Source organism: Alosa sapidissima, chromosome 9 (genome assembly GCF_018492685.1).
Source record: "Alosa sapidissima isolate fAloSap1 chromosome 9, fAloSap1.pri, whole genome shotgun sequence".
NCBI lineage: Eukaryota > Metazoa > Chordata > Actinopteri > Clupeiformes > Clupeidae > Alosa > Alosa sapidissima.
The window spans coordinates 6,223,688-6,249,226 of record NC_055965.1 but is presented as its reverse complement, the minus strand read 5'-3'; the positions used below and the strand labels follow the sequence as shown (position 1 = coordinate 6,249,226).

General features: G+C 39.8%; 1 long non-coding RNA gene across 1 annotated transcript; it reads left to right on the top strand.

Annotated features, from left to right (window-relative positions):
• The first annotated feature begins 100 nt into the window (after nucleotides 1-100).
• On the top strand, nucleotides 101-17,959 carry LOC121719288. Its single transcript, XR_006034223.1, has 3 exons — nucleotides 101-110; nucleotides 2,022-2,024; nucleotides 17,689-17,959. It is a non-coding gene; the product is annotated as an uncharacterized LOC121719288 (long non-coding RNA).
• The last annotated feature ends 7,580 nt before the right edge of the window (nucleotides 17,960-25,539 follow it).

The window sequence follows — 25,539 nt, the reverse complement described above, 5'->3', positions numbered from 1 at the left end:
GTATATTAGGAGCATATATTTGGTTGACCCAGATCGAGGTTTTTTTGTCAACTCTGTCACCCTTAGTAAAGGAGATGGCGACGGAGAGAGCGATATAGAGTATGTGGGTTGTTGATTTGGAATTATAGGTAGTGGTGTGTGGGTGTGTTGTTATATGCGCTTTGGCCCGGAGACTCCGGGAAAGAGAGTAATCATCATAATCAGATCATGAAACTTCTGAAGAGCGAGCCCCGTGCTGCTATACCATGTGCTGGTCTTCACTGTGTCCAATGATGACGCACAAAGGACTCAATACTATTCTAGACTTCAGAGTTGAACAGTAACGTGATAACCATTGGGAACTTGGGATTGCTACTGGGGTTCAATTGATTGTTGAAGTATGTGTTGTTTTATAAAGAATAAATAATAATATATCCTTAGCCTGCACGTGTGAATAAAATAACGGTAGAATGTGTGCTTTGAGGCTAACATGTGATCTGGCATGTGACTATGTTAAATATATATGTATATAGCATTTTAAATGTATAAACGTAAATATAACATTTATACAACATAACACACTACATTGCATTACACAAGAGAACCGATTATAGAGTTAGGTATGTTTTGACTGCTTAGCAAATTATACAGACACAATGCATATTCTCATCCAATTTGAGCCACAGAAACCCTCAGGTAACTCAAACAATCTTTAATCTTTAACTCAGTGGGGGAGAGAGAGATACAGTATGTGCTTTATTTTGCTTTCTTTTGGCACCTCACTAAACCTTAAGCCTAAAAAGACTATAATAAGGCACTATGGGACCTGGCGTCCAGTTGTGACAGATAAGAAGGCAGTAGTTGCTGTCCGCTGACCCATTTAGGGATTTAGAATAAAGCGTGTCTGCAGCTGTGCTACAGTGGGCATGCGGCGGAGCTTTGTTAGCGCTTTCTGACCAGCACCTTGTTTTGGACACCACGCTGAGTCCTCGATTGGATGCTAGATTGATCAAAGTCGCGGGTGCTATCACGCTGTGAATAGCAGGGCCTTCCCTCCCCTCGGCGTTGCCCCCACTCACCCCCACCACCACTCTTCTCCAATCTCCCCCTCCTCATCCTCTTCACTCTTCTCCAATCTCCACCTCCTCCTCCTCTTCACTCTTCTCCAATCTCCACCTCCTCCTCATCTCCACTCTTCCCCAACCCCTCCACCTCCTCCTCCTCTTCACTCTTCCCCAACCTCTCCACCTCCTCCTCCTCTCCACTCTTCTCTAATCTCCCCTCTTCCTCCTCTCCACTCTTCTCCAATCTCCCCTCCTCCTCCCCCTCTCCACTCGTCCGTTCCCCCCGTCACACGGTCATTAACGTGTCTCTCCTCTCCACGACTCCCCGTCCAGCGTCCTCTCCTGCCCCTCAGCCGTGTCGTCGTCATCCATCCTGAGCTTTGTGGCGACGGTTTTGATCGCCGCTTCATGCCACCGCTCCTTTGCCCTCGCGGAGGACGTCCACGCCCAGTCCACGGGAGAACGGAGAAAAATAAACAGGACGAAAGTGTTGTGAGACATCAAGTGCCCTGCAGTCTTGGAGAGCGTGAAGGGCTTTTTTTGTTGTGGTGCCACCAGCTGAAATGTAATTCACAGGGGAAATCTAGGCCTCCCCTTAAGAGAGGGCGATTAAGTTTCAGTGGTTGCACATGCCCAGGGTGCGTGAGGAGGAAATAGCTTTGACAAGGAAAAGAGACTGATGGCCATAGCGGTTGAGAGGCCAGCTCTGAAATTGCTTTCACTTCACTCCAGAGAGCATTTGTCATCGGGGGAAAATGGAGGTCTCATGCCAAAGATTGAGGTCGCTCTTGTAGAGTAGGTGGTCTTTGAGATGGCTCCCAATCTGAATTGCATTATAGTCAGCCACAGCAAACACGTGTTGTGGTACATGCAGGTGGATCTTGTTTTGGAGGACCTCATGGAACCCTCAGATAAGACTAGCAACAGCCTGATCCCTGTGGCTTTACTTACGTTACTCTGCTAATGCAATTATATCAGAAGGTTGTTGCTGGTAATGAGGCAATTACATGTTTTTACTTTGCTAGTGATTCCAAGTGCTCCAAGTATCTCTTATGCTATGCTAGTGCAGCAGATAGCTGATCGCTATGCTAATCTATGCTATTCCTATGGTATAGAGGCTGCATTGGCAAACAGTGATTCCCTTCACCCCATGTCAGTTCACACAGCATTGATAAGTATCACATGCGGACATGGAGCTCTGGCTTTCTCTCAGCTACATCACTCTTTCATCATTCCCTCTGATTCCAGAGCAGCGCGTCTGACAGACATGAGACGGAACAGCAGTCAGCGCAGAGCTATCGTGGAGAACAAATGGATCTATCTGGAAAACATTTCATGTGCAAATAGAACTCCAGGGCTTCCAGCTCCATTGATGGGTGAATGCCGGTCCCATTTTCAATCATTCTGATTGATCATAACAACCCATATTTCCATGATGTTGACCCTCCTGGGTGCCCTGTGGCAGTGTAAGAGTCTCTCCCTCTAAACTAATGACATAACAGAAATCAGAGTCCATACACACTTGGTGAATGTGTCAATTCATTCATCCATGGCTATTGAGGAATTAATGTACGTATTCTAATGCACCCATGTAAAGACGCTCAGTGAGCAGATGCAGGGCACTGATGGTGCCCATGTGAAGAGATGCTGCCATGTGTGTGGCTGATGAGCCGTTTGTGTTTGCCCCAGCCTTACATGTGCAGTATGCACAGAACAGAGCATGTCGAGGAAGTTCTCACTCTCTCTTCTCTCTTAAGACAAGATTTGGGAAAGATTGTATAAAGCTTGAGGGGGGGGGGGGGGGCATTAGTTACAGTAAAAGACTCAAATCTTTCAATAATCTTTCCCAAAGCTTGTCAAAGTCTTCTGATGTATGGGTAACATAAAACTCTTGTGAGCTGGGGCCTGTACTATGAAGCGGGGTTACTGGCTTATCTGGGTAACGTCGAGAGTAACTTGATCACGTGTGGCGTAAGTTCCTGATTAAGGTGAGGTATGCTGCCATGACGCTGCATCTCAAACCTGCTCCGAGCAGGTTATGTTCTTGGTTAACCCGAGGTTTCCGTTAACCACACCCTTTACAAGTACCACCCCTCCACTAACAATTCGAGATATGTTGGCGTACCTGGATGATCCATACGATATCGGAGCGCAAATCGTGAGGTGCTCTCTTTGAGGGGTTTTAGAGACCGCCATATATATATATATATATATATATATTCTCTATGAAGATATAGATTGTCAGTCGAGGGAATTCGTTATCTTTGTCAGATGATCTAGGCAGAAGTCTCTAATGTCACCCGTCATAGCAATGCCCTTACGTGGACATTCATGTTTTCCATCTAATCGGTGATGCTGAACATCTGAGCAAGAATACTGTATGTCCGAAAATAAATCGGACATAGGCCTAGCCTAGCCTACAGTATGCTGAACATCTGAGCAAGAATAGCCTAAAATAAATCGGACATAGCCTAGGCCTAATGAATTAAAATCACCATTTTAACAAACTTGTTGAATTGAATGTCATATTACTGTACCCTGCACATAAAGGCTACACATTTCCACAGCACCAGAATCCGACCGAATGCTTCCCTCAACCCCTTCCACAATCGGCCTTCCACTATTATTTGCAATGGCCAACTCCTCTGCTACTGTAAAACACTCCTTACAGTAGTGTTCAAAGACACCTTTTTCTTGTTAGCTGTAAAACAGAGGCCAAGTGAAGGCTATAAGCATACTAGGCCTACATGTTTTCATAATTAAGAAATATTAATGCAAGCTATAACTATATAAACCTGCTATTCTGAATAATGTGTTTGTGTTTCATTTTCACCTGCTGCCATGTGTGTTTGGCAATGGTGTTGTATCTGAAATGTTCACAGGATTAGGCATACACTAAATCAGTCAATGGGGGCTACTTAAACATTCAACTATCCTATTACTGTAATCTACAGTATATGCCCACTTCTAAATTGTGTTGCATCTGTAGGCATTTCTATGAACTCAAAATTATTTAATTATTTCAACTCATTTCAGACATTCATACTTTTAGGCATTTAGGCTACCCGATCTGCAATACGTTGCCAACAGCCTTGCCTTGCTTTGTTCACTGCCGACGTATTTGATTTTTGTCGTAGAGTGGGTTTTAATTCCTCATAACTTGGCATAATAACTGTGCATTTCTCATCCATAAAATAAGGTGATCGCGTCATCATTTAAAGTGGTGACTTGCGCTGCAACCCGCCCCTTTTATGTGAACGCGCACAAACTCCAATTAGGTTAACCCCGGCTCAACAAATCAACTTCATAATCAGCGTCGTAGTACCGATTAACACCACTTAAGATAACCAGGTTTTGTCAACCCCGGTTTAACAAAGTAACCCTGGGTTACATCTGGGTAGGTTAAGCTCCCTTCATAGTACAGGCCCCTGATACTTGAGGGCAAAACCCCATGTCATGTGACGTCTACTGTCTCACGTAAATGCGTTCAGTGTTTCAGTCTTGGTTAGATAGAGTGAAAAGCATAGACAGAGAATACAGGCAAATTATCTAGCATCAAGTCTGCAGTATGCTAATAAAAACAAGTGTTTAGATACACTTAGATACTACTAGATATTAGATACTACTAATATAACTAGATACACTATCATTAACAAAAGCATTTTCTTGTGTAATCCTACGCTCTCTGAACTCGTCTCTCAATGTGTAGGTAAAAACCTGGCACCACAAGTTAGCCACATTTAGTTTAGTCTGTGTTTATATGACTGAAACCTCACATTTCTACAGTGAGTCATTAAATCAACTCTTGTGTTTCCTTGAGGTGGTGTGGTCTGGTTTCACAGGGAGTTGTGTGTGTTACTGATTTATCAGTCAAGATTACTGAGTGAGCCACAGAGATATATGTTGCCACGGTAACGGCAGCTGCAAAAATGGATCAACAGAAGAACACACTTTTTGAGGAGTCTCTGTTAACTTATATTTTCCCTCCTTATGTTTGACCTTTGACCCGGGGAGCGGATGCGCTGTGTGTTTTGTGGGATATGAGTTAGTTGGACCAGTCGCAGGTGAAATGGTAGCTACGGAGTTGCTCTGTACTGAACTGGAATAAAGGTTAAAGTTATATAAACGTAGTGTTTATTGAGTCTAACAGTCTCCATTGCATCCTAAAATGTGAATTAGAACCCTAAATGTCTCGTGGAAGTTATCTAAATCATTCTGTATGAATGAGTTTTCCATTTCCAAGTGAACGTTCTGGGGACATTACTACGAGTCTCTGGAAAAAAAAAGGGTAGCGTCTCCTCACTCAAATCTCTCTCTCTCTCTCTCTTTCTCTCACAAACACACACACACACACACACACACACACACACACACACACACACACACACATAAACATTGAGTTAGTGTTTGACTTCAGATCCACCCCACTTTTATAATGATTCAAATTTAATTTGCATTGGGGAACATAGCTGTAACTCCTTGTAATTCTTGATCAGAGAGTTATTGTTATTAAAGGAGAACTGAGTGGAAAAGAGAGATGGTGTAATATCATTTTAGGCTATGACTTTTATTTTCAATTGGGGCAACTGAGTCTGTAGACCTATAGTCTACTGTGATGGGACAGATCGAGGGAGCTCCTCCAGACAACACTATCATTTTGAGATCTTACGATTGGAAAACGTGTTAAGGGATCATCGGAAAAATCGGAGGGATCTGAGTGTCATACCTGTCAACACTCCCGTTTTTTCCCGGGTTTCTCCCGTATTTCAAGGTCATCTCCCAGCACCCTCCCGTTTTGTTATTTCTTCCGGAAAACTCCCGTAATTTGCATGGCCATCAAACTTCATTTTAAAATCATTGATCCATTCAGGTTGCCAGATTGTGTATGAAATACACCCTACACATACACGATCACTTAGTTTCAATTTCAACCGTTTTGTCATAGGCTAAAACCTGGCAACCCAAAACCCAAATAAGGAAGCGGGTGCCGACTGCGCAGCCTGAGTCTCGTCGTAAGCAAGCGGGCTAGTTGAATGGCCTACTCCAGAACTAGCTGTTGTGAAATTGTTGGGAATTTAATTCATTAACACATCACATAAACTGTTATTGAGTGTTGTTGATACACTGAACTTGTTCCCTCGGAACCAAATCTGACAGCAAGCAGCTTTGGAGTTTTGGAAGTAGCCTAGGCTGCAGGCAGGCAGCTGGTGGATACATAACTGGCATGCGTAAGGTAATGGTAAGGTAAAAGCAACGACCGAAATGCAGTGTTGAAACACGTGTATGAAACGTATTAAATATGCAAACACAGATCCGGTATAAACACTGCCCCCCCCCCCCCCCTCGAAAAAAAATCTCCCGTTTTTGGAAAGCTAAATGTTGACAGGTATGCTGAGAGTATCTCTGCGATGTGGTGCTCTGTACCTACAGATGTTGACAAAGTGTATATAAGGTGTTTTTGTTGCCTGAAGAATGAAGCTCCGTTGTCTTTCTTTACACTAGTTTAGAAATAAAGCATTAAATGTATCCCACAATTCCACTAAGAGGCATATTGAACTATTGTTTACATGTTTTTTCTGCATGGGTCAGCTATCATGTTGTTGTTTGGTGATTTACTCCTTTACTACACCCACTTCTGAGCAAACAAGGCATATAGGTTGATCATGTAGCCTACTGCCATCATATACTGTTCTTTCTTACATTAAATAACTTTAATTCATATGGTTAACTCTATTATCCTTTCTACTTGTCTAGTTATAGCTAATTTCGGGCTCATCATTTTCAGCGGGGGACTGGCTGATCTGCTGCTCAGAGGCTACTTTTGTTTTTAGGCCTAGGCTACTGCATACACAGATCAAGCTTGAGATTTGGGTAACACTTTCTATGAAGGTTGTATTTATAACGCTCTATGAATGCATTCATAATGTTTTATAAGGTGTCTATAAAGCATTGTAATGCTCATTATTACCATCTATATGTATTCACAAGTTGTCATAACCAACTTCATGATGCATTATGACAGATAATATGACATTAAAAATAGATAATTTTTAATGATTATAATTTTAATCTGAATAATGCATTATAAATATGTCAAGATCTGCCTACTCACTTTTTTATGATAACTACTTTGCTTTGCTAAATGCATATAGTGATGCATAAAGAGTTTTGACTTCTACTGTAGTCCTATATATATATCTATAGCTATGTATATGTAATAAAGTTATAATAATTTATACATCTCTGTACAGCACACAATTATAAACAGCTATGCAATATCATAAGTGTTATTTGTCAGCATTGGGGGGGGGGGGGGGGGGGGGGGGCAAATCTGTGGCGGGGTTTGGGGGACCCCCAAACAGAATTTCTAAATATTTCCTTGCATGCAAAAATATTATTAAAAATCACAAACAAGTAATTAGTTAACTTAGTCAATTAGGGTATTCCAAACTGTTGACGGACATATGGTTAAATCCAGTTAAGATAGGGGGGTCAGGGGCCTTGCTCCCCTGGAAGATTTTTTTAACCCTTCAAAGTCATCATGTCGCCGGCGACATGAAAACACACCGTCTGAATCACCGCGAATATCTCCGCGATCGTACCATGGTTTGGTGTGTAACCTGTCGGGATCGCGAAATAAACAGTTTCTTAAAAATACAGAAAATTAATGTGTATTTTTGGAACATTCCATTGTAATCGATCAGTTTTTTTTATCACGAATATCTCCGCGATCGTGTGTGCTAGAAACGAACAGTAGCAATGGAAAGAGCAGGAAAAGCACTTTCAAATGATACCATGATATAGGTATATAACCTACCGGGATCGGTGAAAAATCGCGTTTTTATCATGATGTCTAACATAAACTCAACTAAATTAAGTAAAACATTGTCATGAATCTTCTACCCACAAAATACCACAACACTTTGCTTACAAGGCAGTAATCTTGACCAATCAGAGCATGTAAACAACGGTCAAGATGGAAGTTCCACTCGGCAGCGCTTGGGTTCATCCGAGGGGAATCGTGAAGATGTATTTTCTGGTATTTGAGATGTTTTCTTTGTTTATTTTAGTTTGGTATGCATGGGAATGAATAATATAATGATCAGAAAAAAGTTCATTGACAATATATTGTTGCTCTACCCTTTTTGTATTTTTGGGGTGGTTTTAGATAGGGTATGTCTACACATTATATATTTTTAAAGATATAATTACATATTAAGAAAGCAGATATGTATGTGTATGGCAGTGATAAAAATGACTAAAACCGAGGGTATGCTAAAATGGTCAAAATGGGCTGTGACTCCCAAGGGTTAAAAATCACCCTTTAAATGATGGCTTCTGGTAAGTTTTGTGGAAAGAGAAGAGAAGGGTGGAGAAGAAGCAACTTCACGCAGAGGCTTGGGCTTCAGGGCCCCCTGAGCTCTTGGGCCCAGTAGGCCCATTCAGTAATCCATCCCTGGACGTAGACGTGTGGTATGACTCCATTTGTCTCCCAAATTAATATTTTAAAAGAAATTACAAACTAGAGTATCTTTATTAACCTCTATATTACACAGAATGCAATAGCTCTTTGACTAATTACTTACACCTGAAGATATTTTTTTAAACTAAGGCTTAGACTCATAGGTTTGGACCTAAAGCCTAATAGGATTTTGTATTTTGATTTTGATTATATTATGCTGGTGGCTAATCACACAATTTTAACATAGTTTGAAAGGGACAGGATTCAGGAATAGGCTAAGGCCTCTCTTCTGCTTGAATCACCTCACTTTACTCCCCATGCATTATAGGCTCCTTTCTGACAGAAATGATGTTTTGTGCCAACATGTAAAAACACTAAGCGTACTACAGCCTTTACTTGGTGAATGGAGGTGCAAATTCCTTTCTTTGGTTATTGTCCGCGATTTACATTAAGTGTAGGCTATCACCGCCAGTGCATTGTAAAAATTTTTTCACAAATTGTGTGCCGTCGCCACATTTGAGTCGTAGGCCTATACGTTTTGCCTGCATGGATGCGCGATTGAGTGCACATCTAAATGTAACATGCAAGATGCAACAACTATTTCTAAGAGGCCTATAAACGGGATCATTTCTGACATTACTACCTGCATATGAATGCATTATTTATGTTGTAAGACGTGAAAGAAATCAGCGACACATGCACGCACAAATTCATCATTTAAAATAAATGGGCACTATTTCATTTTCACTATCATTGCGAGGAAAATAGCCTACAATATGGAAAATGCTTCAGAGTTCCCTTTGAGTCTTATCGGCTCCGAAAAAAATAAAAATAATGTGCTAAAAATAATGGGCTTTCCTACCGCACCGCAGTAGCCTGCCCTATGGTACAGCAAATGGAAGCTTTTGATAGCGCACGCCACTAACGAAAAACGAAAAACCACCAGAACATACCACTCAGGGGTGTAGGCTACTCTCTCTGGAACCATACAGTAGGTCACTAATGTGTGCGTTATTTACATTTGACTACATTTTTACATCTTTACCTACATTTTGCATCTTTACCCCATATGCACAATATTATAAACTAGATGTGCCGCATAGCGGTACAAAATATGACCGCCGCTCAGTCCTGTACATCCATTCCGCAAAAATAAATCATATTAATGAATTTGTCTCCATCTTCTACTCCATCCCCCACTCTTGAAACTTTTGTGTATGCTTGTTTGGAATGTGTGTTTGCACACAAAGTAGCTATTTATTTATTTATTATTAAACAAAACAATCCCTGTCAGTTCCATGCAGTTTTCAACAGCTATCAAGAAGAGAGGTCATGTCATGGATTTTTGTGAATGTTTCTTCTTCTACATATGCATAAGTTTAGTCATCTAGTTCATATGATATTCAGCTTTATTGTCAATGCACAAATTAAATACCAGTAGTCTAAAACAAAATGCCTTTTTACCCAGTGGTGCAAATAACTGACATGTCCAAAAGGGCCTTCATGAAATGCGTTGCTAGACTGTTCATACACATTTTAACGGGCCAAGTTGAAGAGCTACTGTCCGTTATTGTTTGTGCAAATAATATGCTGATTCATGTTCCCTTGCATTTTGCAACTATGAGGTCCATGGTTAGTCTGGCTTTCGCCAGACCAAGCTCAATCTTTTAAGAAATCGAAAAGGAATCGCCGGCATATCAGGCTGAGTTCACCCAGCCTAGTCCATGGTAGGCACCCGAATATTGTTTAATTTTGCGATTGAGATATCCACGCACTGGCGCCCCCCCCCCCCCCCTGCGACGTGTTCGCCCCCGGTTTCAGAGATATTCTAAATGCAAAAATGCATAGAGGGAGTTATGACAAAACCGTGACTGTTAACAAACTATAGGCTATATAAGGTAGGCCCTATGCTAGGCCTATTACACAACATAAATTGTCACTAGGCTATGCTGGCGACCCAAATAAAATCTCCTTTGGGAACCAATGGCTTACAGTATCAAGCGGACTTAAGCTGCCACCTCTTGGCGAAAAGTTAATAGTTTTGCATATCAGTAGTAATACATTTCACGCAGCTGTGTGAATCACGGAAAGCGACACTTCTAAATGGAACCCAACCCACTGTACAGTAGCTCAAGGTCTGTGGCTAAAGCAGCCATAATGAAAGCGTTATCATTGTTTGGATACTTCACACACACGTGTTTTTTAATCGCATAGACTACTACTACCAAGCTGGAATCAAAGCACATCGACTCCCCTCTTCACACCCTAAACACGCACTTCGAACAAACAAAAAACGTCTCAGTCTCACGGTATAGCCATAGGCAAAACTGTATTGGACCGGTGTAACGTTGGTACTAAATCATCCATCGCAAAGAATGATTTTTGTAGCACGTGCAACAAATATGTGTAGGTACAGCCCTGCCCTGGATACATCTCTCAACGTGCGCTCTAAAACATTTGGTTTAAATGGAGATGTAGATCACGGGTGCATTAATAAATCTACATTGCGGCGAGTTGACACAAATTATTCACTTTGACGAATTTCTGTAGTTTCAGTCCTAGTTACTTTACTTTGAGCCATGCTCTTCCTTACTTGAATCACCTTTGAAAATAGAGGATTGAAGTAGCCTATATGGGTGTTTGGGAATGAACGTTGACTCAGATGCTTTTTGAGACTTTTGAGCTAAATGTCCCAGCCAGGTGTTTAGGATGCATCATAGACAGGTTATCTTTCAGGTAGCCTATATATTTTCAATTAGAAAACCATCACGTAGCGAACGTGTTGTGGCTAACTCACTTAGCTGCTGTTAGTAGCCTAGGTTATGGTCATAAGCAAATGAGATGACAGTCGAAAGATGCAATTAGTGCTGTTATCAATTTTCTTGGTAGCCTATAACCGCATGGTTTTCCACAAATACATCAATAATCAAATTGGCCTCCATCACTCAACCAATGCTAACGGTAACATTATTTTACCTACTCTAGGCTATTGATATAACTTAAGATTAACGTAGCCTACCTGCAGTAAAAACCAAGCATGTCCGATAAACATTCTCAGATTAATTTCGGCTTCAAGAAGAAATGGGAGTTACATGTCATGCAGAAATCATCCTACCCTTATTAGACGTTCTCTGCGGTAAACTACAGTCTTGTCCTTGTAGGAAGCGTAGTGTCTTTCCAACCCACTTTAGATTAACTTCCAACAAAATTACGTCTCACTGCAACGATGCGCCATCTGGTGGACAAACGACTATGTGACGCCAATACTGGAAATGCAGCCAAATTATTATGATGAATATTTGGTTTTCCTTTAATCCTGCTGAATTTGTAATTATGTATCGCCCGTTGTAATTGCCGATGCTGATGTGCCTGTGTGTGTGTGTGTGCACCACCATCTACAGGCCAATGAATGTACAGTCACTAAATATACACATAACTTAATTTTTTTGGACCCCCCCCATGGATGAAATTCTACGAAACTTGGCATACCCCCAGGTTAATCATACACATACAATTTGGTGCAGTTCTGAACATCTTAACTGAAGAGAGGGGCGATTAAAGCAGAATGATATTGCATTTTCATTTTTTACCGGGGGGGTGCAAATCACAAATGAGTGATTATGAGCTAGGTTGATGTGGGCCCTTGAGACCAACATACCATAAAAATGTCTTCATCCTCTACGGCTACGGTTCAGGTAGTTATTTAGGAAAAACTGCATTTTTTGGGTTTCAGGGGGCCCAGCATGGGGGGGGAGTGGCCCCCGGGGACCAAACAAATTTTTTTCGTAAAAGTCTAGTGGGGCTACATACCCACCAAATTTCATGTGCCCCGGTGGTTCGGTGTCCCGGGTATCGTTGACCAAAAATTAGATGACGGGAAAAAAAAAAAAAAACGCTAGCGCCGGTCATAATTACTATGTTAATGTCATAGGTGTTATTTGTCAGCTTTAGGTAAAGTAGAGCAAATGAGGTGTTGTTATAAATAGATATAAGGTTATTATAAACAAATATGAGACACAATGAAATGAGAGCCTGGACAGTAAAGACAAAAGGAATGCATTTAGTTCACTTTATTTAAACCAACACACATAATCAGACTGATTATCAATGCTCTGAGCACATTACACAAACACAATGAGACAGGCCAAAAAAGTGGCACGGCATGGTCCTATATTTTGTGGTGGTGGTTATTATTGGAATAAAACTCACAATGCTACTGAAATCTATCTTGGGTCATTATGAAAGATCGTTTGAATCAAAATAGACCTTTGGTTTAAATGAAAATAAAGTGGACTAAATGCATTCCTTTTGTCTTTACTGTCCAGACTCTCATTTCATTGTAGGATAATAGGGTCATATTCTTGTCACTTTACTTAGAGCTGACAAATAACACTTATGATATTGCAGAGCTGTTTATAATTGTGTGCTATAGGGAGATGTATAAATTATTATAACTTTATTACATATACTTATAGCAATAGATATATAGGACTACAGTAGAAGTCAAAACTCTTTATGCATCACTATACGCATTTAGCAAAGCAAAGTAGTTATGATGCATCATAAAACTGACAAGTGAGTAGGCAGATCTTGACATATTTATAATACATTATTCAGATTAAAATATCATAATTAGCTGTCATAATGCATCATGAAGTTGGTTATGACGACTTGTGAATACATATAGATGGTAATAATGAGCATTACAATGCTTTATAGACACCTTATAAAACATTATGAATGTATTCATAGGGCGTTATAAATACAACCTTCATAGAAAGTGTTACCGAGATTTGTTATCCATATTTGCATAATATTTGCAAAGTATATGAATCGCCATATTGGATGATACAAAAAGGCTAATATTTTAATTAATTTAATATGTTGCTTGCAAATAGGTTGACAACGCTACAACGTCCAGTATTAGCCCAATAATTACGCCGCTAATAATCATGGCTATGTCTCTTTACCAGTTGCCACTTATGTCTGTCCGGAAGCTGTATCTGGAAGCTTGGCACATTTGGCAGCATTTTCCCCTAATACTTTTCGTCTTTTTTACCTGGCCTTTTCAGTCCCTCGTGGCCTCTTTGTACCATCCATCCTCCCTGACGCTTATCACCACGGTAGGGCCGGCCCGGCTATGGTATCTGAGAAAACTTTTTAGAAAAGACGGGCTATATGGACCCAATCAACTCTTCTTGGGAGGGGAGAACAACCCATGCAGAGCTGCGGTGTTAGGCATAGAATGAACGTGTGTAGCCAACTTTAAGAGAAGATAGATTAACGTGGCAAATGTCAATATTTTTCCCTCGACCGGCCCAAAAGTGAAGTGGCCCACCGGGAATTCTCCCGATGATTCTCCCGATTACCCACTCCGGGCCTGCTCACAAACACACACACACATATGTACATGTATACAGACACACACACATTCAACAAAATGTAGTAATTCAAACTAACTTGAGCTTCAAACTAACTTGCTTGCTTACTTAAAGATTATTAAGTAATTATTCCAGTTGTTAATACAACTTATATAGCACATTAACTTCCACAATTTTGCATTGACATAGAATGTAATGCTAAACTATTTTCCTTCAAATAATGACAATATTTACCACAAACATTACAGAGTGTGCATCCTGCATGTATGAAACTCAGGCTTTTAATACACATTTTTAGTTTGTGCAGAAGGTGATGTTGGAGTTAGCCTTAAGGGGTTGCATGAGAAATGTATGTTAGATTGTGTAAAATACCCTACATGTATATAGGGTTTATAGGCATATAAAGGCCTGCATCTGCATAATCTAGGAGGTCAAACATCAGTCTATATGACGATTTTTCCGATTTTTCATAAAGCCAGATTGTATTTGAGTATATAGGCTACTGTAGACATATCAGCCTCACTACTTTAACTAAAGCAAACATTTTATATTCAACAGTTAATATTGAGATTGGATGTCAGTTGTCAATAAAAGACTACGTCGTTACATTCCTTGTGTCACTGATTCCTTGTGTCCTTGTCTTCTGCCTCACACATTCTTTATACATACATAGCACCAAACCCTCATTATAGCCCCAAAATGAACACGGAATTCTACTAAACATAGAATTCTACCTTGTTTTGAAGGGACTGGTTGTTTTTGAATGTTCTGGCACTTGCCTAAAGCTAGCCTCTAGTGTGAATTTGGTGAGGTTTCACGTGTACTCTTCAGTTTTGAGATTGAGGTGTCTGATGCTCTGTGTTTCTGTGTGATAGTGAGGCCTTGCTGTTCCGGACAGTATTATTTGACGATCTTCAACATTTTATCCATTCCTACTTGTGATACCAAACTGTATAAATAAACTCTCTCGTTCAATCCTTTAAGCAATATAAGCCTAATAAGGCTCATTTCCATAATGTTACACTTTCTTCATGGAATGGTGGGGCATTTCATTCATTCATCATTGCTCTGTAAGCATTGTGCGTGCGTTCATTTTTTTGAACAGAATTCACAATCAAATTGACAGATTCACATTGTCAGATTCAGATGTTTTTTTTTTTTAATGTTTTCACGAGTGAAGTGCACTGAGTAATACTTACTTGACTTGACTTACTTACTTAGTATAACTTCATCTAGATAAGTTCCTTTACTTGTCTTTTCCAGGCAACCGGTTTCCAAATTGTTTAAAGTGTAGTTGTATAGTTTTTGTATAGATTTTACAGTGTACATTACTGTGTGTACATAATTCAAGTGTAATCGGATCATTTGGTGTGTTTGTGATTTTTGTGAACAAAACAGAGTTTCATTTTAAAACGAGTGTTTCATTTTGTAAAAGATCCGAGGGATACTGTTATTTGGCTGTGGCGGCTGTGTGTTAATTGTGTGTTTCGAAAAAAAATTGAATTTGAAATTTCAAAATTCTGCTTAAGCAATGGAAGGAAAAAACTGTAACAACAGTTCTGCTCACACCGTTCTCTAACCATTTGCTCCACGATCTTACAAAGCCCCCTTTAGTCAAATAAATCTCCTCAGGTTGTAATATTATTCTCTTTTGACAACTCAACTGTTTTGACAACAAATCAGATTCCAAAAATAATTCCGTGGAAATGCATGGATTCCAGTTGCTGCTACTGGAAGAAACTGGAATCCATGCATTTCCACTGAATTATTTTTAGAATCTGATCCCTTATCATACCTGTTCATTCTTACTCGTTGCTCGACTTATCGTGACTAAATTCAAGATGGCTGCAAACGTTAAACTTCGTGAAGATACTGTCTGTATAAATCGTCTTGTAAGTAAACTACCAGTGCTTTTTCAAAGTTCTCAATGTCTCGTTTTAAATGTCAGGGCCCTAGGAAGTCTACCAATGAAGCGTGGAGATACATTGAGCCTCGTAAATGGGTGTAAAACAGTGATTTATTTGCATGGCTAGCCCGATGCCGAAGCACCACTACTGAAAAAGTTGTTGGTAGCATCGGCTAACTAGCGCCAGATTTTGGAGTGCAGGGGACAAGTCGAGATGGGCTATGAGACATACGTTCACACTCGGTATCATGTTTCAATACACTTTAGGTCAATATCACACCGGAATTCTCCTTTAAACTACGAAAATTTAGTAAATAATAATAATGTTGTTGTTGGTTTTTGTTGTTTCGAATAAAATATAGGGATACTTATCCTGACCAAAACTTCTTCATGCTGTAAAACGACTAGAATCACGCGAATTTAGTGCAATTTTCCTAGTAGGCCTACAATTCAATGTCTTATACTGTAAGACGTGGACAAATACGTGATAATTAGCCAAATAAATCATTGTTCAAGACACGTTATGGTTCAATTATCGAAATGAGTGCGATGGTGATACAATCCTGCTTTTCAATTAGTTGACATGGTGTTTGACATGAAATTATAAACAGGTGAGTTTTACGTAATAAGCCATTTGTTTCTTTGGGTCTGGGTAATTCATGTGACAAATTCTGTTATAGGCTACTACCGTTTTTCTGAAAAACAAAGCAGTACAACAATATTTCTATCTCCAAAATAGCGCATTTCTGCAGTGTACTACGTAGTGCAATACAGCTTTGTCCAAAGTAGCCTATACTGTATTTTCCTGCATAAGAACTAATACTCCTCCAAATTTCTACAGTGTTGACACTTGAAGTTGTGGATAGTTTAGTAGCCTATTCCAGTATTTGAATAAATACCCACACCAGTGTTACACTTGTCTCACCTATATACAATATATGTTTATGAATTGCAGTAGTGATACAATGAGAAAGGAAGGAGAAAGGAAGTGTTGTTTAGCAGTGTTGGGAGTAATGCATTAAAAAAGTAATGTAATTACAGTAATGCGTTGCTTTTTGCTGTAATGCAGTAACGTAAGACATTACCAATACAATTTCAGTAATATTTTACTCGGTACAATTCTCAGTAACTGAAGTTACTTTGCTTTTTAATCCAAAATTGAGAAATGCTAAATTGACACCAGAGAAGATTATCCAAGAATTAAAAAAATCTATGCTGGTCCTGGAATTGCCTTGTTTAGATGACTGTAGAAAGTGAATTTGAGTTATCTCTGCCATTCATGCAACAGATCTAACATGGTTAGGCTATACTTCTCATTTCAAGCAGTGAGAATAACTAAAATGTTGCTTTTACAGACAAAGATCGTAGCCATTCTCAAATTATTTGCATTAAGTCTACACCACTGTAAGTGGAAGGAAAGGCAACCAGCAATGATGAGAACCATTTAAAATCAACATACAATTTCACTATGGCTATATTTTACTATATTAAGTTGTGAGTGACCTTTGGCCTTTGGGACCGACATTGTCCCATGAGCCATAACTGCAACCATTATATTGTTATTTTGTTAGCCTTAAGCCTAGCTCAGTCATTATGCCATACCACATCACCTCCTGCCGTGTAATAAGCTGCATTGAACACATGAAGATCTATTGAGAACACCAAATCCATATGTTCTGTTATTTTGGTGAAAGTAATGTAAATGTAGTGTAATGCCTTACAATTAAAAGACAGTAATATTGTAATGTAACAAATTACTGACAGTAACAAGTAATAAATAATGCATTACGCTTTTGAAGTAACTTGCCCAATGCTGTTGTTTAGGGATGGTCATGTAATGTTTTCTTGACGTTTCTTTATGTCTTTTTTTTTCTCCCCTCTACTATGTTTTTACAGATCCTTGCTCCTGATATCCTGATGTATGGGTTGCATTTCATTATATGACTCCAACAGAACACTCACAGAAAGGAGAATGGTGTCAAACTACAAGACAGCCAGCATGTAAACAAGGCCTTGTTTGTCCTTGTTTGGCTACTCATTTGTTTACTTCCTGAAGAGGCTGAAGCATGCTGGCCTTGACACCTCAGTCCTTGCTTCCATTAACAGGTGTGTTACGGAGCGCATCCTCACATCATGATCTACTGCAGCGGTGGAAACAGAGGACAATTGGCAGTTATTTAACGTCATTTTTACATTACTTTTACTGCAATTTTGCTATGGTAGATATGGTTGTTGCTGTGCTAAATATAGGCCCATATTGTTTGACCACCTAAACCATATATTTTCTGAAATCCAATAGCCTCTAGATATCAATTAGTATAAATTAAGACATGAAACACCTTCCTACTGACTTTGACATATCATAAGGCATACATAGGCCCATATTGTAGAGCGAGAAACAAATTGTTCAGCTGATACATTTGGGCCTATACTATTAAGGGACAGCTGAACTGACCACCTAAACCCTATATTTTCTGAAAGCCTATAGCCTCTAGATATCAGTTAATATCAATTAAGACATGTCCCACCTTCCTACTGACTTTGACATATCATAATGCGCACATAGGCCTATATTGTAGATCGAGAAACAAATTGTTCAGCTGATACATTTTGGCCTACACTATTAAGGGACAGCTGATTCAACCACCTAAACCAATCCATTAACATTAATTAGGCCGTGTTCCACCTCCTGAAATACTTTGGCGCACTATATTAAAGGCATAGGCCTGTGTTGTATAGGTGAACTTTAGTCATCTGTATGTTTTAACATGTCTTTCTATGTACACTTTTATTTTTAATTTCCAGGTTGTCAGCTGTTGTCAGGCTCATCACCAAAGCAGAAAGACATAGTGAGACCAGACATGCCAGGAAGGAGCAAGGCACAGGCCAGGAAGGAGCAAGGCAAAGCCCAGGAATTTTTCTGCAGCTGTTCCCGCCAGCTATAGAAGGACTGCTCCTGAGAATAGATGGGTGTCTACATTGTTTTGCAAAATGGGTCTTCTACACATGATGCTTGTCAAGCACTGCTCATTGACTGGCCAGGGGTCCTCTGTATTGTGGCCACTGGTCAAAGGCACCACATGACTGTCTAAGAGTCCTCTATATCATTCCGGTGACGGGACTTCTGACCTAGTCTGACAGGATGGGTCTTGTGTTACTGTGACCTGACAGCTCAACAATGCATCATTCTCATCCATGCCCTCATCGCCTCAAGACTGGAGTACTACAACAGCATTCTCTATGGTCTTGAAAAATATTATTGTCTTTATTATTATTATTATTATTATTATTATTATTATTATAAGTACAGGTCTCTCTGCACCCGAACCAGCAGGTTCAGAGGAAGCTTCTTTTCTGTAGCTGTCATCCGACTGGACTGTAGCTCTGTATCCCGGTGACAACCCATCAACTAAGCCCCCAATACCCTATCCCACCCATAGTGTTATTTATTTACAAATGCACATACTGTAATTATAATTATACATAACCATATTCTACTACTCTTCATATTATCCATCCTGAACATACACTTCTTACTACTCTTATAATGTTACTGTAGCTGTACGTACTATACATATCTGTGTATATGGTTCATATCCGTCTCTCCGTCTGGCATCATGTTTTTGTTTGTTTTTATGTAATGTTCGTAATTTTATGTAATGTTCTGTTATTTTTTTTTTATTTATTTGTCAAGTTAAATGTTTTCACCTTTTATTTACGTCGGGAGCCATTAAGCAACAAACGGTCCTTGCTAAAGCCACCGAGCTGCTGATCAGCAGGAAGATCGCCCAAGAACATCAGACTGTTGTTCTTCCGGTGCTCTGCTCTCCAGACTGCCAGTAAACTCTCTGAGTTGGTCAGTGAAAGAACTTTGTTGGTCTTGCATTGGCAGTTTCACGCGGGTCATCATTGCCCTTGGATTTTTTCAGCCGGTTGGAAATTGGACTAATTTTAACATGATTATTATTATTTTATTTATTTATTTTCAATTTGCTGTGTTGTCTGTCTTGTATGTCTTAGTGTCACGGGAACGCTGGCGACTACGCCGCTCCGTCCGGCATCTTTTGTGTTTGTTATTTTTTAAATGTGGTGTCAACGCTGGCGACTACGCCGCTCCGTCTGGCCTTTTTTGTCTTATTGTCTTTTGTGTTTTGTCAATGTCTTGTATGTGGAGCGCTTTGGGTTGCACTTTGTGCATGTTAAATGCGCTATACTAAATAAAAGGGATTTTTTTTAATTTTGGGGGCAAAGTCATGGAATATCAGGGAATTTTGTTGTAGTAGTTTTTGATCTACTAGCCAAAATGCATAACATATTTCCACACAGAATTGGTGTATATCTGGTTATTGTCTTTACAGCTTGCTTGAGTAGCCCAACTGTGTTAATTCAATGCCTATTTATTCATTTCCCGCTCTAAAAAAGTAAAAGACTGTTGACTGCTATGCGAGTGCTCTGAAATCATTGGTCGGTATGTTGTACTACTCATTATATAGTAAGTAATGGAAATTCAGGTGTTTTGTCAGGGAAAAGTCATAGAATTTTACATTTGACTTACAGTGGAAACCCTGTTTGTACTTTTACTCTGCACAATGACAATAAAGGTGAATCTGATCAAATGTAAATGATTATTTAGTGCCTGTAGTGCTGCTTTGTATTAGCATACCTTTACTGTTTGTTTTATGTGTATTGGACAACCCCCTGTTTAAAGCAATCACAAACTTACATATTTTGATTGATCTTGATACACAGATGTGTGTTGTGCTGAATTAAACTGAATTTCACTTATCTTAGGTGCTGTGGGAATTTTGATGCACAAGAAATCTTCAGAAATGGCCGTTCAGAGAGCATGTTTTTCACAGATGTTGACCAACAGAAGTTCTTAAATCATACACAAACCATTAAAACATCCATTTTTTGTTTGAATATGATACACAGAGGTGTGCTGTGCTGAAATAAACCCAATTTCACTTATCTTAGGTGCTGTGGGAATTTTGATGCACAAGAAATCTTCAGAAATGGCCGTTCAGAGAGCATTTTTTTTGACAGATGTTGACCAACAAAAGTTCTTAAATCATACACAAACCATTAAAACATCCATATTTTGATTGATTATGATACACAGAGGTGTGCTGTGCTGAAATAAACCCAATTTCACAGATCTTACCTGCCATGGCAAGTTTGATGCACCGGACATACTCAGAAACTACATTTGAGACACCCATATGGCCAGACAGGCCTAGATAAGTGTCACACCCATTATTTCATGAAATGTCAACATGTGGCACATATTTTGATACAGGGAATGATAACAAACTTCTTTGTCAAATTTGAGACCTCTAGCTACTTGTATGTTGTCAGGAGGCGGAGCCAAAGATGGGAAAATGTAGATTTCTAGGGGGCGCTATAGAGTCTGTGAATGTGTGAGCTGTGATTTTACGTATCTCATATGATTTATGTCATAGGTAGAGGTCACATGCCAAATTTAGTCTGTTTATGAGGTATGCAAGTTAGAAATGCTAACCTTAGGTTTAGATGGCCATAATTTGCATAGGTCAGACAGGCCTTGATAGGATTACACCAGTTAATTCAAGATAGTGCCAACATGTGGCACATATTTTGATAAACGGGATGATAACAAACTAGTTTGTTAAATTTGGGACATCTAACGGCTTGTGTGTTGCCAGTAGGCGGAGCCAAATATAGGAAATATTGGATTTCTAGGGGGCGCTATAGAGTCTGTGAATATGTGAGATGTGATTTTACTACACACTCAAATTTTGTGTCATATACAGATGTCAATTGCAAAATGAAATCAGTCTAGGAGGTATGCAAGACACAAATGCTAACCCTAGGTTCAGATGTCCTTGATTTGCATAGGTTAGACAGGCCTTGATAGGGTTACACCAGTTATTATCAACTAATACCAACATGTGGCACATAATTTGATAAGGGGGTAAAAACATAATTGTTTGTGCAATTTGAGACCTCTAGCTGCTTGTGTGTTGCCAGGAGGCGGAGCCAAAGATTGAAAAAAAAAAGGATTTGTAGGGAGTGCTACAGAGTGTGAATGTGAGGGTTGATTTGGCATAGCCAACCTAGCAACAACCTAACAACAATCCTAGCAACCACTACCACAGCAACCGCTATGTTTAACCTAGCAACCACCATATCGACCTATAGCAACAACCTTGATATTGTCAACCAATGGGACTACCCTAGCAACCAGCATAGCAACCACTTTATTTAGCATTACAACCACCATAGCTACCCTAGCAACAACCTAGAAACCGCCTCTCTAGTAACTGCTTTATTTAGCATAACCGCCACCATATCAACCCTAGCAACAACAAAGAGACCTTGTCACCCTAGCAATAACCTAGCAACCACTACCATAACGTCAAACTAGCAACCACCATAGCAACCATCTTAATTACCCTAGCAACAACCTAGCAACCACTTTGTCAACCACTGTGACTACCCTAGAAACCTGCATAGCAACCACTTTATTTAGCATAACAACCACCATAGCTACCCTAGCAACACCATAGCAACCTTCTCAGTTACCCTAGCAACAACCCAGCAACCGCCACTACAATACCAACATAGCAACACCATAGCAACCTTCTCAGTTACCCTAGCAACAACCTAACAATCACTACCATAGCATAGCAACCACCATATCGACCCTAGCAACCATCTCAATTACCCTAGCAACAACCTAGCAACCACTTTGATATTGTCAACCAATGTGACTACCCTAGCAACCGGTATAGCAACCACTTTATTTAGCATAGCAACCACCATACGTACCCTAGCAACACCATAGCAACCTTCTCAGTTACCCTAGCAACAACCCAGCAACCGTCACTACAATGCCAACATAGCAACACCATAGCAATCTTCTCAGTTACCCTAGCAACAACATAGCAACCACTACTATAGCAACTGCTATGTTTAACATAGCAACCACCATATTGACCCTAGCAACCATCTCAATGACCCTAGCAACAACCTAGCAACCACTTTGGTATTGTCAACCAATGTGACTACCCTAGCAACGGGCATAGCAACCACTTTATTTAGCATAGCAACCACCATACGTTACCTTATCAACACCATAACAACCTTCTTAGTTACCTCAGCAATAACCTAGCAACCGCTATGTTTAAAATAGCAATCAACATATCTACCATAGCAACAGCCTAGCAACCACTATAGCAACCAACATGATTACCCTAGCAACCAGCATAGCAACTGCTTTATTTAACATAACCGCCACCATATCTACCCTAGCAACACCATAGAGACCTTGTCAGTTACCCTAGCAATAACCTAGCAACCACTACCATAATGCCAACCTAGCAACCACCATAGCAACCAACATGATTACCATAGCAACCAACATAGCAACCACTTTATTAAGCATAGCAACAACCATATCTACCTGCCAATTGTCCTCTGTACCCACCCGCTGCAGTAGAACATAGCATGTGCTCCATAACACAGCTGTAAATGGAAGCAAGGACTGAGGTGTCAAGGCCAGTATGGTTTAACCTCTTTAGGAAATAGACAAACAAGTAGCAAATCAAGGACAAACAAGGCCTTGTTTAAATGCTGGCTGTCTGTCTTGTTGTTTGTAGCAGGACACCACTCTCCTTTCTGTAGGTGTTCTGTGGGAGTCATATAATGAAATACACCCATACATTGGGATATCAGGAGCAGGGATCTATAAGTAGAGGGGAGACATTTCTTGAATTTCCCCTTGGGGATCAATAAAGTATCTATCTATCTATCTATCTATCTAAATTTAAGATATGTCTAGAAAACATTGCAGGACCATTAAATAAAATATCAGAACACCTTTCTTTCCTTTTTCATTTTATCACTATTGCAATTCACACATACATACAATTCACATACATATCTTATGAGACAATCTGGTGAGACAATCGTAAAAATGTTGTGGGTTAATAATCAAATACTACATTAGGCTACTAAAATATAACTCCACAACTTCAAGTGTCAACACTGTAGTTTTGGAGGAATATCTGTAGTTCTTATGCAGGAAAATACAGTAGGCCTAGGCTTCTTTGGACATTAAAAGCTGCATTGCACTAGACTATATTGTACACTGTACAAATGCACTATATTTTGGACATAGATATGTTGTTGTACTGCTTTGTAATTTCAGAAAAACGGTAGTAGCCTATAACAGCATTTTTTTGTCACAAGAGTTACCCAGACCCAAAGACACAAATAGGCTATTATGTAAAACTGACCTGCTTAAAACTAGACAATTTAATGTCAAACACCATGCCACCTAATTGGAAAGTTTGGCAGGATTGCACCATCGCACTCATTTCGATAGTTTAACACGTGTCGTGAACAATGATTTATTATGACCGCCGCGCAGCGAAGCGGCGGTCATATAGGTTTAGTCAGATTTTTCTTTTTTTTTTCTTTTTCACATGTCCAAATTTCCGTCAAAGATTCCCGGGACACTGAAAGACCAGGGTAGACGAAACTTGGTGGGCATGTAACCCCATATGGATAGCATGGAACCATCGTTTTTCATTTTGATCTGTAGCCCCCCCGCTGTACTGGACCCCCTGAAACCCCCCTGGGCAGACACAGTTTTCTGTGAATATCTTGAGAACCGTAGGACCTAGGAAGACCAATTTTTTCCGTATGTTTGCCTCCAGGGGTCATGTTAACCCATTCCATGTGCACACATGTGCATAAACAGATACACACGCACACACATACATTCACAGTAATACACATACTCACACAATAGACATATGTACGCATGCATGCACATGCACAAACACACACACGCAGGCAAACACACAAGCACGCACACACACACCCACACACATAAACATAAACGTGTACACGCACATATGCACACAATTCAAGAATTTCTCAGAATTATGAACAGGCAAGATGGGGGTGGGGTTGTATAAAATGAATTTTACATGTGAAATCTATGAACTAATCATGTTTTGGTACTTGTTGTCTAGCAGATACCAGTGAGAATTGAGGGTGGATAATGCAATTTAGTGAGACAGTTAGAATCATATAGGCCTTTCAGCGTGATTTATTTTTGTGGAAAAAATGTGCTGGACTGGGCGGCGGTCATCACAAGACGTTGAATAAATTCGTGCTATTCCAGGGCTCTTCGCCGTTTCCCGAACGTTTACAGACCTCATACCGCTGGGACGCTCTCCACAAGTATGCAGAAGACAGCTGCAGCAAAATAGACCTCCAACTCCAGACTGAGAACTAAGGAATTGATCGTAACAGGACGATATTAACACATTTAATAGGCTATCACTAATTAGATTTATTTTATTTTGTCTATTGTCTATTCGTCTATTTTGACGAGTAGGTTTTGGATATTTTGGTTAACCATGCAGGTAAGCCTAAATGCAGTTTTGTTGTAGGCGAACCGTTAAAAAGGCTGTATATTTCAGATTTAGATAATGATAATAATAATAGAAGAATATAGCCTATAGCGCATCATGTAAATCCCAGACTGAAATTAATGCAATTTTCTAATTAAATCGCCCGTTTATAGGGCTGATTGGGGCCGGGAAATTAAAAATTACCAGAACGCTCCTCCCCCCTCAAAACCGACCGCTAGTACAAGGTTTTTACGAATTAATGTGCACTGACATTACGTACACATATGTACTACACTTGTTTTGAGATCAGGCTGTACAAGGATGGCCGAATCGCATACAC